The sequence below is a fragment of the Bubalus kerabau genome, chromosome 14 (genome assembly GCF_029407905.1).
Source record: "Bubalus kerabau isolate K-KA32 ecotype Philippines breed swamp buffalo chromosome 14, PCC_UOA_SB_1v2, whole genome shotgun sequence".
Classification (NCBI taxonomy): Eukaryota; Metazoa; Chordata; class Mammalia; order Artiodactyla; family Bovidae; genus Bubalus; species Bubalus kerabau.
In genome coordinates, this window is record NC_073637.1 from 31,615,296 (window position 1) to 31,634,373 (window position 19,078).

Below are 19,078 nucleotides of genomic sequence, written 5' to 3' on the forward strand. Positions count from 1 at the left end.
AGTGTCATCACAGAGAGAGAATGTAGGAGATGATTTCACAATGACTGGGGACTGAGTAATTTCTAAATTAACTAAAATATTGACAGCACCACTTCTCGATTATCCCAGTGCTTAATCTGAACTGAATATTGGACTAACTAAATTGCTGGGAGATCAGTGGAGATGGTATCCATTTTCCTCATGGCTCTTTTCAGTGTCTGGATCAGACTTTCTCTTGGACCAACAGACTCTAACACCTCTTCTGGAATTGATTCCAACCGATGATGAGCTACATCTGGCCTGTGAAATGAAAATAGCAAAACCTTTGATTGAGTCCAAGTTAAGTGGATCTACATCATCTGCTCAGTCAACTTTTGCCAAGATGAATGATGCTGTGTCAGTGTTCCATAATTTCAGAGGTGGAGTTCCCCTTTTGAAAGACAAGGTGTTTTCCTTTATATAGGCAGTGAAAGCAAAAAAGCAAGCAACAACAACAAAAAACTGCTGTGTGTGAAAATGCATTTTGGCTCTTCTATATATTTGGACAAAAAAAACCCTAAAATAATCGTATTTTAGCCCTTTTTTGTTTTTGTTGGATCTCTGCCATCCTGGCTGGCCCTTATCAAGTTGCACAAGGAGAGCACTAAAGTTCTGGAGAAGTGATTCATTTCCCTGCCTCCTAGTATGAGAAGAGTCTAAACAGGAACAAGAATGTGATGGAATAGGAGCGAGCCAATAACTTTCAGAGTCTGTGAGTGTTTCCCAGTTGTTTTAACTCCCAGCTCAGATTCAAAAATATTTACTCCATAAGGAATACAAATGGTGGCAATAAGCAGAGGGAGAAAGGCAAGAAACTCGAAGTTTATTTTACAAATTTGTCCAGCTTCCCACATAAAAGAGCAATAGACATAGAAAGGGCAATGAGCCGAAATGGATATTTTTGAAACTTGGGAAATCACCCAGCTTTGGGACTAGAGGCTATGGTGTAGGCTGCAATTCCAATCCCAATGTCTAAAGCCCATTCTAAGTCTAGCTCTCTCCATGGGGAGAGAGGGAGGCTAGGGATTTTCATGTTGTGGTTGCTTAAACATCACCATAAGTGTTTGGGATAATTTAATAGAATGTGTTGTAATGCTGAAATTGCTGGTAAAACCCCTATACCTTTAGATCCTGCCAAACTATGATAACAAATGATCTTGTAATCATGAACTTCCAAGTTCTCTCATCATGATGTCCCCATTAAACTAACTCTAGGCTTCTATCTCGGAGAAGGCAATGGCACCCCACTCCAGTACTCTTGCCTGGAAAATCTCACGGACGGGGGAACCTGGTAGGCTGCAGTCCATGGGGTCACGAAGAGTCGGGTACGACTGAGCGACTTCACTTTCACTTTTCACTTTCATGCATTGGAGAAGGAAATGGCAACCCACTCCAGTATTCTTGCCTGGAGAATCCCAGGGACAGAGGAGCCTAGTGGGCTGCGGTCTATGGGGTCGCACAGAGTCGGACACGACTGAAGCGACTTAGCAGCAGCAGCAGCAGGCTTCTATCTTCTGTAGCAATTTTCTAAGTGACTTATGGGATTTGGGGATATTCACATTACTTTCTATCACCAAGGCATGATGTAGGTTTACTTTCTGATTTTGTGTTCTTGTATAGTTAAGAGCCTCTAAAGCCATTTTCCTCTTCTCTCCCTCCTCAATTAACTTTACCATTAGCCAGAATACAAGAGATTCTTCAGTTGTCTTGTAAAGGCTGAACAGTCACAGTAACATTTGACTCTAAATAGCTCTTCCTATCACTTGTATTAATTTAACTTGAATTCACTGCATCCATTTCTTAACCTCTCTCTGTACTATACTAAATTATCTAACAACAAATAAGTAAATATAGACCTGAGAAGTTAATGCACTGCACCAAAAGAAAACTCATTAATGAGCTTCAGGCTGAGGTTAATCAGGGCTTAGGGAAATAAAAATTAATTTTAACTGTATAACTTATATGTACATAAACTTATATGTACAAAACAAGCTACTAAACTCATATACAAACTCCATAAGTTTATTTTTTAAGCAAAGATTAAACTGAAGAAATGCAAAATCATCATTTGTTTAACCACGTAGTCATGTCCTACTCTTTTGTGACCCCATGGACTGTAGCCCACCAGGCTCCTCTGTCCATGGGATTTCCCAGCCAAGAATACTGGAGTGGGTTGCCATTTCATTCTCCAGGGGATCTTCCTGACCCAGGGATTGAACCCACATCTCCTGCATTGGCATGCGGATTTTTTACCTCTGAGCCACCAGGGAAGCCCTGTGGGGTCAATAAAAGCAGAATTGCCAAGGCAGAGAATAGAGCCAGTAATATGGAGTATAGGCTTCTTAGAACTCAGAGAAAAAGTAAAAAATAAAAATGATGGGACACTTTTTTAAGATATAGCCTGGAGACTCAATATACAAATAATGTGTCTGAAAAAAAAAAGATGAACTAAATATCAGTAACTATGGACGGAGGCGCCTGGTAGGCTGCAGTCCATGGGGTCCTGAAGAGTCGGACACAACTGAGCGACTTCACTTTCACTTTCACTTTTCACTTTCATGCATTGGAGAAGGAAATGGCAACCCACTCAGGCGTTCTTGCCTGGAGAATCCCAGGGACGGGGGAGCCTAATGGGCTGCCATCTATGGGGTCGCACAGAGTTGGACACAACTGAAGCGACTTAGCCACAGCAACAACAGCAATGACATAATATTGGGAATTTCCTGAGCTAAAGGAAGGCAAAAGTATGCACATTGCAAGTCCCCACCATAAAATGGGTAAATTTAATAAGTTTTTGTTATTGTTTAGTCACTAAGGCGGAGCCTGGTGAGCTGCCGTCTCTGGGGTCGCACAGAGTCAGACACGACTGAAGCGACTTGGCAGCAGCAGCAGCAGTCACTAAGTCGTGGCCGACTCTTTCATGACCCCACAGACTATAGCCCACCAGGCTCCTGTCCATGGGATTTCCTAGGCAAGAATATTGGAGTGAGTTTCCATTTACTTCTCCAAGGGATCTTCCAGACCCAGGGATCAAACCCAGGTCTTCTGCTGGCAGGTGGATTCTTTACCATTAGTGCCACCTGGGAAGCCCAATTTAATAAGTGGCACATACCAACATATTTCCTACTGAAATTTTTGGACTGCCAGGAAAGTGAAAATATTCCCTAAAGACTCATGCACTAAAAACAGCTTATCTTTAAAACCATTGAATCAGGTTAGCCTCAAACCTCACCCACAATATATGAGTAGGAAGAAAATCAATAGATACTTAACAATGTTTGTTCAGTTCAGTTCAGTTCTGTCCCTCAGTTGTGTCTGACTCTTTGCGACCCCATGAACTGCAGCATGCCAAGCCTCCCTGTCCATCACCAGCTCCCGGAGTTCACTCAAACTCGTCCATTGACTCAGTGAGTCCATCCAACCATCTCACCCTCTGTCGTCTCCTTCTCCTCCTGCCTTCAGTCTTTCTCAGCATCAGGGTCTTTTCAAGTGAGTCAGCCCTTTGCATCAGGTGGCCAAAGTATTGAAGTTTCAACTTCAACATCAGTCCTTCCAAAGAATATCCAGGACTGATTTCCTTTAGGATAAACTGGTTGGATCTCTTTGTAGTCCACGGAAACCTCAAGAATATTCTCCAACACCACAGTTCAAAAGCATCAATTCTTCAATGTTTGTAGGGAAAAGCTAACTCTATAAATTTCAATGAAGAAATAACAGCAAATATTTTATCAGGTATACATGAAATCAGAAAATAAACATCAATGTGTACTTCTAAAAATACTATGTGAAGGCTCACTCCGACTTGGTTGTTGCTCAGTTGCTCAACTGTGTCTTTTTTGCAACCACATGGACTGTAGCCACCAGGCTCCTCTGCCCGTAGGATTTCCCAGGCAAGAATACTGGAGTGGGTTGCCATTTCCTTCTCCAGGGGATCTTCCTGACCCAGGGATCAAGTCCGAGTTTCCCACGTATCCCACACTGCAGGTGGATTCTTTACAGCTGAGCCACATACATCATTATACATCTGTACCAACCCATAGACTATACAACACCAAGAGTGAACCTTACTGTAAACTGTGGACTTTGGGTGAGTATGATGTGTTGATTTATCTTTGGTAAAAAATACATTAATACCATTCAGGAGCGTGATGTTCATTATGGGGAAGGCTATGCATGTGCCGGGCGGGGGATATGGGAAATTTCTTTACCTTCCCATCAGTTCTATAATTAACCTAAAACTTCTCTCAAATTAAATCATAACAATACTTTAGGAGTTATGGTAGAAATATTTTAATTAGAGAAAAATGGCCTAGTTTTCAAGTCTGCCCCTTGGAGCCCTTGGAGTTTCACAGACCCACTCTGAGACAATGATGAACTTGAAAGACAAAAGGATGTGGAAGAAAAAGACACAGAGCCCGACACTTTGTAGATAAGCAACACATGCAAACAACAATAATCCCAAAACAAAACAAAAGTGCCTCACCGACATAAGGTCTAGAAAATGGTAGAAGCAAGTTAACTGAACTGTTTGAGAATCAGTTTTCTCATCTAACAAAATGGACAAATTTAAAACCTAGGATTATTTTTTAGATTTTCTTATACACTGAATGTAAAAAGCCCAGACATCCAATGATGACTTTCTTCTCTGTCTCCCCTCCATCAAAAATTAATGGGGACTAGATTATATGCTTTGAATCATCCTTCTTCAACCTGTTATTCGTATGGATCATTCCTGTATACTCAAGAAATACTACACTTTCATTTTTGCCTAAACTAAAAAATGTCTGGCAAAACTAAATTACAAAAGCATATCAATGCCAAGCACAAATGGCTGTTAGATCATCCACAGTTTGTGATAGTGTGCATCTTCCATTGGCATAGAGCATTGGGAATTGACTCTTTGCATATTGCTGCCTAATGCATACAAATTCTCTCTCGTTTTAACATCCCGTGCCAGTTAAGTGTCTGGATACTCTTTTTATTCCCCCAGAACAACATTCAAATATGCTAGAAAAAAAAATTCTCATTGCATCTGGTTTAATTGGTGGGGAAAAGCTCACATGCAAATGCGTATGTTGATCCTCAATAGCTCTGTACCAGAAAAATGTGTGCGTGACACCAAGCTCTAAGTTTTCTCTTTGGGGTTAAAGGGGAAGTTCTGTGGAGAATAGTAAAATTCTTCTTTCATCTTTCCCTTATATCCATCCCTCTCCCTTTCTCATCCTTCCTATTCTCATGGACTTCCACATGCACAATACATAGAATGTCAGATGTAGGTCAATGGGTGTTGCTGGTGGCAGAAGGTGACATTCTATGTATTGTGTATGAGAAAGTTAGGAGGAGTTATATTTTCTGGAAAAAAAAATTATACATGTCCATTTAGGGCAGTGGTTTTTCTGCCTCAGCACAACAAAGAGTTTCAATACACTCTCAGCCTCACTAGTTACTCTATTTTTTTTTCAATGTTTCTTTAAAAAAATTTTTTATGGTTCTTTTTTAAAATTTGTTTTTTAATTGGAGGAAAATTGCTTTAAAATGTTGTGTGGTTTCTGCTGTACAACAATGCCATAATTATACATTCCCTCCCTTGTGAGCCTCCCTCTGCTCCCCGTCCCACTTCTCTCCATCATCACAGTGCTGGGCTCCCTGTGTTAAACAGCAACTTCTCACCAGCTATCTGTTTACCCATGGAGTGTGTGTATGTCAATCCTACTTTCTCCATGCATCCCACTCTTTCCTTCCCCCACTGTGTCCAGAAGTCCATTCTCTACCTCTGTGTCTCCATGCCTTTCCTGCAAATAGCTTCATCAATGTACTTGGTTTACTACTGAAGAATGGGTGTCCTCTCAGCCTACCTTCAAGCCCACCACAAGAAGGATTCCTAATTCAGCAAAATACAAAAATATCTAGACACTTACTCCTCAACAGAGGTTAATGCATACATCAGGACTGTCCAAAAAGTTTTGTCTGTGCTTTCTGATAATTTAATTCTCTACATGGACAAAGCTTAAAGAAACGAATACCCCTTTCCTCTGTGCCAGTCCAGCTTTGTGAGTTCCATTCATTGTCTTCTTGTGTTTGTGAGCTACATGTGTTTGTGAGCAAGCAGCCCCATTGGGCTTCCTAGGTGGCACTAGTGGTAAAGAATCTGCTTGCTAATGCAGGAGACATGGGGTTCAATCTCTGGGTCGAGAAGAGCCCCTGGAGAAGGAAATGGCAACCCGTTCCAGTATTCTTGCCTGGAGAATCCCATGGACAGAGGAGCCTGGCGGGCTACAGTCCATAGGATCTCCAAAAAGTTGGCCACGACAGAGCAACTAACACTTTCACTTTGGAGTTTGCATTTTACAGCATCTCTGGTGATTCCTGAGTGCAATAGAAGTAGGACCAGTACTCAAGCATATTGACTCCCCAGCATTTGCTATTTCCCACTCTGGAAAGATCACCCTTCAGCCAGAGGGCCCCACGGTCTCCCAAAAGTGGAAGTTTCCTAAAGCAGGTATGAGAAATCTTCCATGTGGATATCATGCCCCTTACTGAACTCACTGATTTTCTGAAAAAATGTAATGGTAATAGTAGCTGGGGCATTTAGAATGCTCTTAAGAGCAGGGTTTCCCTGATCGATCAGGTGGTTAAAAATCTGCCTGCAACGCAGGAGATCAGGTTTGATCCCTGGGTCGGGAAGATCCCCTAGAGAAGGGAATGGCAACCCACTCCAGTATTCTTGCTTGGAGAATCCCGTGGCCAGAGAAGCCTGGCAGGCTACAATCCATGAGGCTGCAGAGAGTTGGACACAATGGAGTGACTAACACTTTAAGTGCAATAGCACTCTGAGTGTTTTACATCTGCTATATCCTCTAGCAGCCTCTGAGGAATAGGCAGCCCCCTGTATCCAGATGCAGTCACCATGGATACAGAGCCCTGACTATGGGACTGGATCATCCACAGATTTTAGTACCCCCAGTGGGTCTTGGAACCAATCCCCTGTGAATACCCAGGGATGACTGTGCTATTTTGTAATCTGTTCTTCCCAGCTAGGAAACCAGGGAAAAACAAGCATTTGAAGAATAGTTTGGTTTCAGAGGCTATGCTTTTATATCTGTGCATGACACTGTTTCTGGGAGTCATCTGGCTGAAAAACAAGTAGACAGGTAAGACTTGATGGAACGGATAAGCTTTCCTTTGAAGTTTGCTTAGGGATGCAGAGAGCAGAAAGGATCATCAGACAGTGAACAGACAGTTGCTCAGAGGATGTTTCAAAGAGGAGTTCAAGAGGGACACTGTGAACATCGTAACTTCTCTTTAACTTGTTTGTAAATTTTGTGAGTAGTTAGGGTTCAGGTAAAATAGTTTCAGACATGAAAATTATTCTTTTATGGATAGAATAAAACATGTAGGACTTCTTTGAGGCTTTAAAAACCCAGAAAAGGAAAATTTTCCTCAGGTAAAATTAGTGTGGTCAATCTTATTAGGTTTTTAATTTTCATTGAAACTTAGATAAATAATAAAATACATTATAGCATTAAGTGGGTTGCTAATCTTTATCTCATGTCAACTTTGCTAAAATTTTGCCCTGAGGTTTCCCTCTTGTTTTTTTATATTCATTTCTTCATGCTGCCAATATTCAGTCACTGGATCTGTTCTAGAATGCCTGACTTATCTTTGCATCCCAGGAAATAAGAAGGTCTTGGTATAAAACAGACACTCTGCGTTTATTGAATTGTATTAAGTGCTGCAGTACAATTTACCCCATGAAAAAAGTATATATATATATGTGTGTGTGTCTGTGTGTGTGTGTGTGTGTGTGATGCAGGAACTAAAATGTGTATTCTCCACTCTCAAGTTGCTTATAATTCACCTTGATCCTGGACATTTTCATCAGAGAAGGCTAGCTCTTCAATTTTCAAGTGACGATAGATTATGAGATTAAATGATTGGATAAAAGACTAATTTACTGAATCTAAAATGGAATTTGGTGATCCTCTGGTTCAGAAGTTTGCGTGCATGGACACTCCGTTGCTTCAGTCAAGTCCCACTCTTTGCGACCCCATGGACTATACCCCGCCAGGCTCCTCTGTCCATGGGATCCTCCAGGCAAGAATACTGGAGTGAGTCACCATGCCCTCCTCCAGGGGATCTTCCTGACCCAAGGATTGAACCCATGTCTCCTGTGTCTCCTGCATTGGCAGGCAGGTTTTTTACCACGTGCCACCTGGCAAGTCAAGGATGGCTCCAGAATTCTTGAAGGCTGTCCTTTCTGTAGCTGATTGAGTTGTCCTTCCAAATCAGGGTTAAGGCCACTGGGCATGGCAATTTCAGAAAAAGAGCAAATTTGCTTGCAATATACCTGGCTGGTGGATGGAGACTGGAAGTTAGTTTCTACTGCTGCCAATCTCTTGACCTTCAAAACACAAACACTGATCCTGGGGGGGGGAAAAAATAGTTTGGTGGTTCAGTTTCATGACATTTTCCCCTCAAATGGGCCACTGATTAGGGGATCTTATTTACATTATATACATTGAGGATTTTAAAATACAATCAGAGTATTCAGAGGGACAGAGAGCCCCTTTAATGAAATTGTAGAGGAATCTGCTCTTTTATATGCAAACTATATTTCCCATTTCTGGCCAACATGGATTCTCTTTTTTCATTTTTCATTGCTGGATAGTGTGACAAATTTTATTCTCTCGTAAGAAGTACTACTCACCTTCCTGCATATATAGAAGCATTTCAATTCCATTCCCTCTGCAGGCCACTGGCTGGGTTTATGTTTTCTTTTCTTTTTGTTTTTTTTTAAGTACTCAAACTCAAAGAATGTAGCATGAAGAATACCTACTCAGATTAGCCACTGCAAATACAAACAGAGAGGTTCTAAATATTGCATTTGATCACTTTTTCTGTAATTTGCTGTTCATACGGATGCTTTGCATATGTTGATTAAATATGCACTTTCCACTGCCTGGGGAGCCCAAGCCCCTCACAGCAGACCAGTGTTATCTGGTCCCAGGAGACGGCAGCGCTGCAGAGGGGCACTGTCGCACCGACTACCTGCTTCAGCTTGTCTTAGCAACAATGATTGCCATATGTGAAGCTGCAGGAAAACAGATGCTGTTTTTCCATTTGTGAAATCAAGTTGTTGGAAAGTAGTCAGGTTTCCAGTGTACGAAAGCTCATCTAATCAACCTACGGAGACAGTGTGAGCTTTCTCAGAAATATTTGACAACATTCCCTGGTATTGGTAACTAGACATATATGAAATCCTAGTTCCAAAATGCTAATCCTCTCCCCATTCTTGTATTGATCGTATCTGTCTTGATGGCTGAAAATGGAACCCCAAATTTTATTTTTTTAAGGAATTTTTAAAACATAATTTTATTTATTTATTTAGTTTTAGCTGTGCTGGGTCTTCGTTGCTGCAAGGTCTTTTTCTCTAGTTTCAGCAAGCAGAGGCTGCTCTTCATCATGCTGGCTTCTCTTGTTGCAGAGCACAGGCTCTAGGGTGCACGGACTTCAGTAGTTGCGGCTCCCGGACTCTATACAAGCTCGATAGTTGTGGCGCATGAGCTTAGTTGCTCCGTGGCACGTGGGATCTTCCTGGACCAGGGATCGAACCTGTGTCTCCTGCACTGGCAGGCAGATTCTTTCCCACTGAGCCACCAAGGAAACCCATCACTAACTTTCTTAAACAAAGGATATGCATAACCCAGTTTTCACCTGCTAAAAGGGCTTCCAGGCACAGTCTCCAGTTGTAGAGAAGATTTACTGCAGCATCTTATTATATCCTAAGTGTCCAGGATTATGTCTCTCCTGATGACAAGGGACAGCAATATAAGAGATTCATAATCCTTGTTTTATCAATTCAAAAGGAAAATTTCCACAAAATCCCAGTAGGTATTCTCTGATCCACTCCCATCTTACTCTTGCCTGAATCTTAAGGACTTAACATCACTTGCTATTTGTATAACAAAATACTTTACTCTAGCTGCGTGGAAAGCTCCTTTTCATTCATGAAAATTGACCTGCTTCTCAGAGTCTGTGCCCTTAGCAAAGATTAGATGGAAATCTGATGAAGTAGAATGCAGAACATACCATGCCTAGAAGGAAAGAAATAATGGAGCAACATAGTCACTTACAAACCAAATCAACTGTGGATATTAATTTTTTTGCAGTTATTACTATCTGAAGCTTCCCAGGTGATGCAGTGGTAATGAATCTGCCTGCCAATGCAAGAGACATAGGAGATGCAGGTTCGATCTCTGGGTTGGGAAGATCCCATGGAGGAGGAAATGGCAACCAGTTCCAGTATTCTTGCCTGGGAAATCCCATGGACAGAGGAGCCTGGTGGGCCACAGACCATAGGGTCACAGAGTCAGACATAACTGAGTGTGTACACGTGCACACATGTGCACATGCACAAACACACACTACTATTTCTATATAGGGAGAAATGTAGACAAAACCTGAATATGAGCAATATAAAGTTCACATCCAAGGAGACTGGCTTCTGAATCCTGTTTTCATCATTCAGTTCAATTCAGTTGCTCAGTCGTGTCTGACTCTTTGTGACCCCATAAACCACAGCACGCCAGGCCTCCCTATCCATCACCAACTGCTGGAGTCTACCCAAACCCATGCCCATTGAGTCAGTGATGCCATCCCAACCATCTCATTCTCTGTAGTCCCCTTCTTCTCCTGCCCTCAATTTTTCCCAGCACCAGGTCTTCTCAAATGAGTCAGCTCTTCACATCAGGTGGCCAAAGTATTGGAGTTTCAGCTTCAACATCAGTCCTTCCATTGAACACCCAGGACTGATCTCTTTAGGATGGACTGGTTGGATCTCTTTGCAGTCCATAACTACCTGATTTTATTATAGCCTGAATTAACTCTTCTGTCTATAAAATGTAAGTAATAAAGTTTTGAAAAGTTGTCACAATAAGAAATACAATAAGCTTTAAGAACTAAAAATCTATAGATTGCCCAGGCATTAATACACTGCCACAAAGCTCAGCTGGGAAAGAATCCACCTGGAATTGTTTGACCTGGTCCTATTCCTGGGTCGGGAAGACCTGCTGGAGAAGAGATAGTCTACCCACTCTAGTATTCTTGGGCTTCCCTGGTGGCTCAGATGGTAAAGAATCCACCTGCAAGGTGGAAGATCTTGGTTTGATTCCTGGGTTGGGAAGATCCCCTAGAGAAAGGAATGGCTACCCACTCCAGTATTCTGGCCTGGAGAATTCCATGAACAGAAGAGCCTGGCAGGCTACAGTCCATGGCGTTGCAAAGAGTCAGACACAAAGAAGCAACTTTCACTTTCACTTTTCCTCATGTTCAGGAGTTTGTCCTGAACATCGTGGTACCCTGACACAGGAGATGCAACTTCCTGGAAGGTAAATCTCCTTGAGATGACAAAGAAATCAGATGAATGATGACTTCATGATAGTAAAAATATTATGGACACTGACATTTCTATTTGTTCACAAGGCAAAGACATGTGCCTACTTTGAGTAATTTAAAAGTTAGCATTTGAGCTGGGCTTTGAAATATAGAGATTAATCAGATGGGGGTACTTCCCAGGAAAGAAACAGCATTAAGCTTCAGGAGATGGAAGGAGAGTACCAGACATTATAGGGGTGAAGAGTTTTAAGGTAATTTGGCAAGAGAAGGTTGAAATTTAGGGGAAAAACACTGGTAAGTTAAGGCTAGATGAGGAAAGGTCCTGAATGAATGCTATAAGGAATTTAGATGTGACTCAGAGCAGTGGGAGAGGGAGATGGCTTTTTGCAGCTCAGAACCAAAGTCAGAGCTTGCTTTGTACACATCATCTTAGCACTGAAGCATGTAGCACAGTCTGAACCTGCTATGCCCTGGCATCTCCTCAAATGTTAAAGGAGGAATGACTATGGTAAGGAATCTTTCCATCCAGGAGGAAAGACCAGAAATACGAAATATCATCAGGAAGGTTAAAATGAGTGCCAGCTTATACTGTGTGGTAACCACAATTGTCATTGAACTTTATAGTCTCCAAACCACTTTCACAGTGTTAATCTCAGCCCCTCAATGAATACTTCCTGAATGAATGAATGAACAATCAACTCTTTGAAGTAAATAAGAAATGTAAGAAATCTGAATTCACATGGGCAGTAAGTGTTGATCTGGGACTCAGAGGATTTCAAGGTACCTAATCTTCTGCTTTCTACAGGTTTAGATAAGCGGGAATAAAAGGGAAAAGAACTCATTGAGTTCCTCTGCCTTTAAAATCACCTAGTACTATGTGAGGGAAGGAAAAGATAGATTATGTTCAGCTAATCCATGAATTAAATATTTCTCTGAAAAAAGCATTCCTTCAAGCAGATATTTAGTGACCAGGTAGTGTTACTACTGGATGTGACAAAAGTATCTTTCATTAAAGATTTTGGGCACATGTGTGTGTTCATGTCCGACTCTCTGCAACCCCACATAGACGGGATCATTTCTCAGCCCTCTTGGCAATGCTGAGAGCCACCCAGGAGCCTTCCAATAAATCAACTTTCTGCTTCCATCAGCCAAAACTGCTTTCAGGCTACTAAGAACCCTGAGTGATATGGTAACTTTCATCAATAGATGTTGCAAAGCCCTCCAAAGTTTCTGGACCCAGTCAAGTATGACGCCCACGTCAGAGTCTGGGCTTATTATAGCATATGTATCCTTGGACACGTCACTTACTCTGGATGAGCATATTTTATATTGATAAATTGTTCAGAAACAATTTCCATCCCATCTACCCTTATCAAACAAGTAAATGCATGCACAATTACTCTGTCAAATGTAAAGTGGTGTATGCTCTAAAAGGTAAAGGGAGGGGCTTCCCTGGTGATCTAGTAGTTAAGACTTCATCTTCCAATACAGAGGGTGTGGGCACAATTCCTGGTCAGGGAACTAAGATCCCATATGCCTCACGGCCAAAAGAAAAACAAAAATAAAAAAGAAGTAATACCGTAGCAGATTCAATAAAGACTTTAAAAATGGTCCACCTAAAAAAATCCTTAAAACGACAACAACAAAAGAAAGGCAAAGGTACTGTTTGTCCAGATTAATCTCACCAATTGGTGAGAAACTATAAATGCATTGCTTTGGATGTTATTCTAAGTGGGAAATTTAACTTATTCCTGATTCTTACATTCTACTGTCATCTTCTGTATTCTCAAGACACAAAGCCTCAATATTATTCCACGGAAGAGAGAAAATTCTCTTTCTTCCTCCTAGTTTCTCTGAAGGAGGCTAAGAAGTCCTCAGAAAATTACTCAGCCAATCCTCTGTACGATGGAAAGATTAGAGTATCTCTGGGGGCTTGAAACTCAACAGACAAGAGAATCAGAAGTTGGGAGAATAAGGAGCAGAAAGCTTACAACTCATCAGTCTGTTTCCAGGGTGTTGGCAGCCAAGTTCATGACCAGCCACTCATGTCTTGAAGGGAGACTATCACCTCCCTCTAGTACATCTTCTTAGTGCATCTTCTCTCCTCGGGGTTACAACTTCCGGCTCATCACTTAGACAGATGCCTGGGATTAGGGCAATAGAAACCACACGCTGGAGACATGTGTGGTATTGGAGGGTTCAAGTTATTCTGTGGGCAAGTGACACTTGCCTTGGCTTTTGGTCATACTGAGAAATATGAAAACTGGGCTTCCAAATTGATTGGCAATGGTTCCAAATTGTGCAAGCGCCCAGGCTATGATATGACAGAAGGATGTTTTATTGAGAGGAATAAAAAGACCACAAACATTTTGTGTCTATAACTGGTAAAGACAAATTACTGCAAGCTTCACCAAAACCCAAAATGTTGCTTGTAGAGACTAGATATCTGAATGTTGTTTTCTGAGCTATTCCTAAAAATAAATAAATAAAAACCTTTTATTTCTCACTTCTGTTCATTTAGACAAATATTAATGGCCATCTAGCATGAAGTAGGGAATTCCCTGCTTGCTCAGATGGTAAAAAGTTCACCTGCAATGCAGTGGACCCAGGCTTGTTCCCTGGGTTGGGAAGATCTCCTGGAGAAGGGAATGGCAACCCACTCCAGTATTCTTGCCTGGGAAATCCCATGAACAGAGGAGCCTCGCCAGCTATAGTCAGACACAACTGAGCCACTAAGCACAGCACAGCACAAGGGATGCTCAGAAATTCATGGGGAAGGGAATGAACCACTAACAATACACAAACACACAGTATGAAGTGGGTTCTGATGATATGAAGACCAAACACAGTCTCATTCTCCTGGGATTTATAACATGGAGGATTGCCCTCTGTTGCTATGAAAACTCTACAGAATTAATTCCTACCTCTTATTCCTATCTGAGTAATGGAGAAGATTACCTCCAGCATCTTGTTCTCTCCATCCAACTATCTCTGATTTCAGATGGCAAGGGCTTCCTGGTAGCTCAGTTAGTAAAGAATTTGCCTGCAGTGCAGGAGACCCAGGTTCGATCCCTGGGTTGGGAAGATCACCTGGAGAAGGAAATGGCAAACCACTCCAATATCCTTGCCTGGAAAATCCAATGGACAGAAGAGCCTGATGGGCTGCAGTCCATGGGTTGCAAAGAGTCGGACATAACTGAGCAACTAACACTTTCAGATGACTGCTTTTGTTTGCTCAGTGTGGAATCCCACATTTACTACCTCAATAGTAAGTGCATACAGGGGCAGCCCTGCAGGAATTTTCCAAATGTTTCCTTGTACTTTAGGATACATACATGGTGAACGCAGGCTGAGGCTTTCTATCATCCTGACATCACTGTAACTGTGCGACTAGTCCTGTGTGATACCCAACCATATGACTTTTTAGAGGGTCCACTTGATCTGTCATTCTTTTTTATAATTTTTATTGGCATATAGTTGCTTTACAATGGTAGGTTAGTTTCTGCTGTACAGCAAAGTGAATCAGCTTTATGTGTATATATATCCCCTTTTTTGGATTTCCTTCCCATTTAGGTCACCACAGAGCGTTAAGTTGAGTTCCCTGTGTTATTAATTCCCTGTTCTCATTAGTTTTCTATTTTGTATATAGTAGTACGGGAATTCCAATCTCCCAGTTCATCCCAGCCCTGCCTCCCCAGCTTAGTTCTCTATGTGTGCGTCTCTATTTCTGCTTTGCAAATAGGTTCATCTGTACCATTTTTCTAGATTCCACATATATGTGTTAGTATATGATATTGGTATTTTCCTTTCTAACTTACTGCACTCTGTTTGATCATCTCTAGGTCCATCCATGTCTCTGCAAATGGCACAATTTTGTTCCTCTTTTTGGCTGAGGGATACTATTGCCTTTCTCAAGAAGGCTTGCCTGTTTGCCACATTTCTGAAGCAATTTGACATTCTTATTGGTTAATTTTGTAGTAGAGTGACCTTAAGTAAATATATTCTTTATTTGTGTAATTTGTTTAAGAGAAACGGGATCTAATACATTAGCAAATCCTGTCAGTTCTACCTTAAAATATATCCTGAAATGAGCACTTTAGTCTCCTCCATCCTTATTACCACAGTCCCAGCTGCTGTAATGGCCTGCCTAAAAATACTGCAATCATCTTTTTCATCTATCTTTCCTGTTCTCCCCCGGCCCCAGCCATATTACAAGTCCATGCTCCACATGGCTGCCTAAACAGTGTTTGTAAAATGCAACCACATCCTGTCACTTCCCTGCCATCAGTCTTTCCATGGTATCCCATCAGTGGCGGACCGAATGCTACAAGGTTTGGTAGTGGGAAAGGAGGTGAGAAAGTCAGCCCAGAGTTAGGTTTAGTAAGCCTATTTCCTCCCGCCAGATCCTCACCCACTCCTCGCCCAGCTGTTACTTCATTAAGCAAGTCAGGTCCAAGTCAGTAATGCTGAGCTAACTGTTCCTCTATCCAGAATTCTCTTCCCCTAATTCTCAGGCTTTGCTTTCTCACTTCCATCCATTCTGCTCAAACATCCCTTTCTCAGACCTTTCCCAGACCTATCACAACACCACCTTCCCATGGCCACTGCCCCTTTATCTTCTGATTCTGTGGTGCTGCTTCATGGAATTTAAAACTACTGACATGATAAAATCCATTTATGTATTCCTGTTTCCTCCACTAGAATGTAAGTCCTAGGAAGGCAGGAATATTGTTTTGTTCACTATTGCTTAGAAGAGGGACTTACACAAGGACGGTGTCTCATGAATTCCTTTGGAATGAATGAGTTATTTTACCCTCTCCAAAAATGATGGGATAATCTCAGCAGAAGAGGCACCCAAGGTTCATAAAAGTTAAATCATTTGGCTGTTCAATACCAGACAGATCCAAAGCATAAATTCATTGCCTCCTGATGTCAAAAGCCCTGGCTCATTCCTCTATAGTTCTCTGGATAAATAGTTTGGACGTTTATCCAACAAATACTTATTAAAGAATAGATTCCAAATGTGTTTGAGAAAAATATCTCAATTGAATTTTAATTCTGACATTTAAAGTCTAAAGCAAAGAAATAACTTTTACAAATGAGCAGCCTCTCTCATGGACTCTTCAGGATCATTGGTACCAAGAGCTACATCACTGGTACCAAGGCTCTCTGCATCGCTGCCTACCCCTTCACCTGTGCTGGTCTTACCATCCTTTGCCCCATGGTCCTGCCCCAAACCATAGCCTTGCATCATAATTGGAAGTGGATATTTTAAGATAAAAGCTGTACCTGGCAAATAAAGAAACACATTTTTTCTAAGTTTAATTAAATAAGTCTGGGCAGCCTTTTTGCAATATGGAGATTAACTGTCAAATTTATGTTAATATGATCTCAGAGAATGAAGCTGCTATAAAAAGTTTCTCCCCTCACCCTTCATTTAAGCTCCTCAGGCTGCCTTCTTAAAGTTTCTTTACATTGGTGGTGTCTTATTAAAATACCACTAGGTCAACTCTGCAAGAACAAGACAGTTAAAAATATCTAACAAATCCCAAATGTTGAAGACATCAATACAAATAAGCTGAAATCATATCTATGCTACTGAGAGAAAACTGTCACCATGGTCGAGTTTTCAGCATCTCTTTGGAATCACCCAATGCCAAGCTCTTCTTTATCTGATTAACACAGGATTATAAAGATCTTCTGAGCACTCTCAGTATAATACAAAGAGCCTTTCAATTCTCTGAGCATCCCTTCCCTTTTGTGTGTGTGTGTGTGTGTGTGTGAAAAAGATGTGCCATCCAATTTTTTTATTTTGTGATTTTAGAAAAAAATGCTAACAGTTTGAATCATGATTCCTGTTGTGGGGACTGAGTTAATTAAAAACCTGATGTATACATACAGCTGATCCTACCCACCCTAATGAAGAACATTAATTCTAGGACATGTGTGGCTGTAGTCACATTGCTACAAATTACTGGACTCTTTCCTTTATCTATTTCCAAGAAAGTCTCCCCCTGTTAGTTAGGAAAAAAGAAAAATATGACGCCTTAGTTCTGGGCAGCATAAATTACACGCATCAATCAGAAAAGCCTAAATTAAAATACACATTTGGCAAACAAATATGAATATGTTGATCTCATCTGTGAATCAAAATGATTTAGTGCCATGCTGACCGCCCCCCAACCCCCCGCGACTGTTCGACATGAAGGTCACCGTGAGCAGCTTGCTCTCATTGAGAAATGTTTTCGTGTTTTTCAAGCATGTAATTTTATATATGCCCTGATGTTCCATCTAACTAGCGATTCCTATGTAGAGCGACTGATTTATTTTATAAAGAAAATACAGGCTCGTTTTTATTTATGTAATCCAAAACAGATAGCTAAATTAAAATGTTGGGGGGAAAATACAGTGGTTTATAGTTCCTGGGCTGGGGATTCTCCAATGTGTTTATGATACTTTCTAATCTAGCAGAATACTATTTGTGAAATGGGATGCTACACCTTGCCGATATTGAGGGATCATAAATCAGTCCATTCTTATCACCTACTGCATGCATTCTTGGGGCAGGGATAACTGCTTGAGAGATACCCATTACATGGCAGACCTTAAGTAAGGATGATCCGGGGCCTTGCAGACTGTCATTTCTCGACAAGATCTGTAGGCGAAGCAGGCAGATTGAGTCAGGCAGTGATCTCCCTGGACAGAACCATGTTTTATGTTATGACACTTATTTTGAATATTCATGTTGTGTTTTCTTGCTAAGATTTCCTTCTCATAACTACAAACCAGTATGATGATCCCATCTGTATTAAAGGAGGGGTATGTAATGGTTGCTTTTGATAGGTTGCAGCTCAACACTGAGACCCCCCCTCATAGCTAAATGGAAGGCAAACAGCACAACTAAGATAAAACTGCACAACATGCATGTTTGGTCTGCAACAGTCACCGGAGGAACTTGTTAAATTACAGATTCCTGGGTCTCACTCTCCCCAGTTTTCAAAAAAAATGTATTATTTACTTTTATTTTTGGGGCTGTGCTGGGTATTTGTTGCTGCAAGGGCTTTCCGCTAGTTGTGGTGAGCAGGGGATACTCTAGTTGTAGCGCACAGATTTCTCACTGCCTAGCTTCTTTTGTTGCAGAGCACAGGCTCTAGGCATGTGGGCTTCCACAGCTGTGGTTCCCAGGCTCTAGAGCACAGGTTCAATAGTTGTGGCACACAGGCTTAGTAGCTACACAGCTTGTGGGATCCTCCCTGATCAGGGATCGAATCCCTGTCTCCTGCTTTGGCAGGTGGATTCTTTACCACTGAGCCAGCAGGGAAGCCCTCCCACAACTTCTAATTCAGTAGATCTGGAAGGAGGCATAGGATCTGCATTTTTCATTTCTTATTAAATGTTACTCAGAACAAACTTTGAGAAAGACTGATGGAAAGATGAATGGGTGAAAAAGAAGATCAAATTATACATAATCAGTTTGTTCCCAAGCAGTCTGACATAAGATTATATTAAGAGATTAAATTCTGAGTTGGGATGAGTGATTTATACTGCAGACAGCAGAAAGCTGGGCTCTAGGAGATGTATTAGTATTATGACAGTTGCTTTATATTGAGGTGGATTTTTTGGAAGGCAGGGGGAGTAAGGATTATCAGAAGGGTTCTGCTCAGAA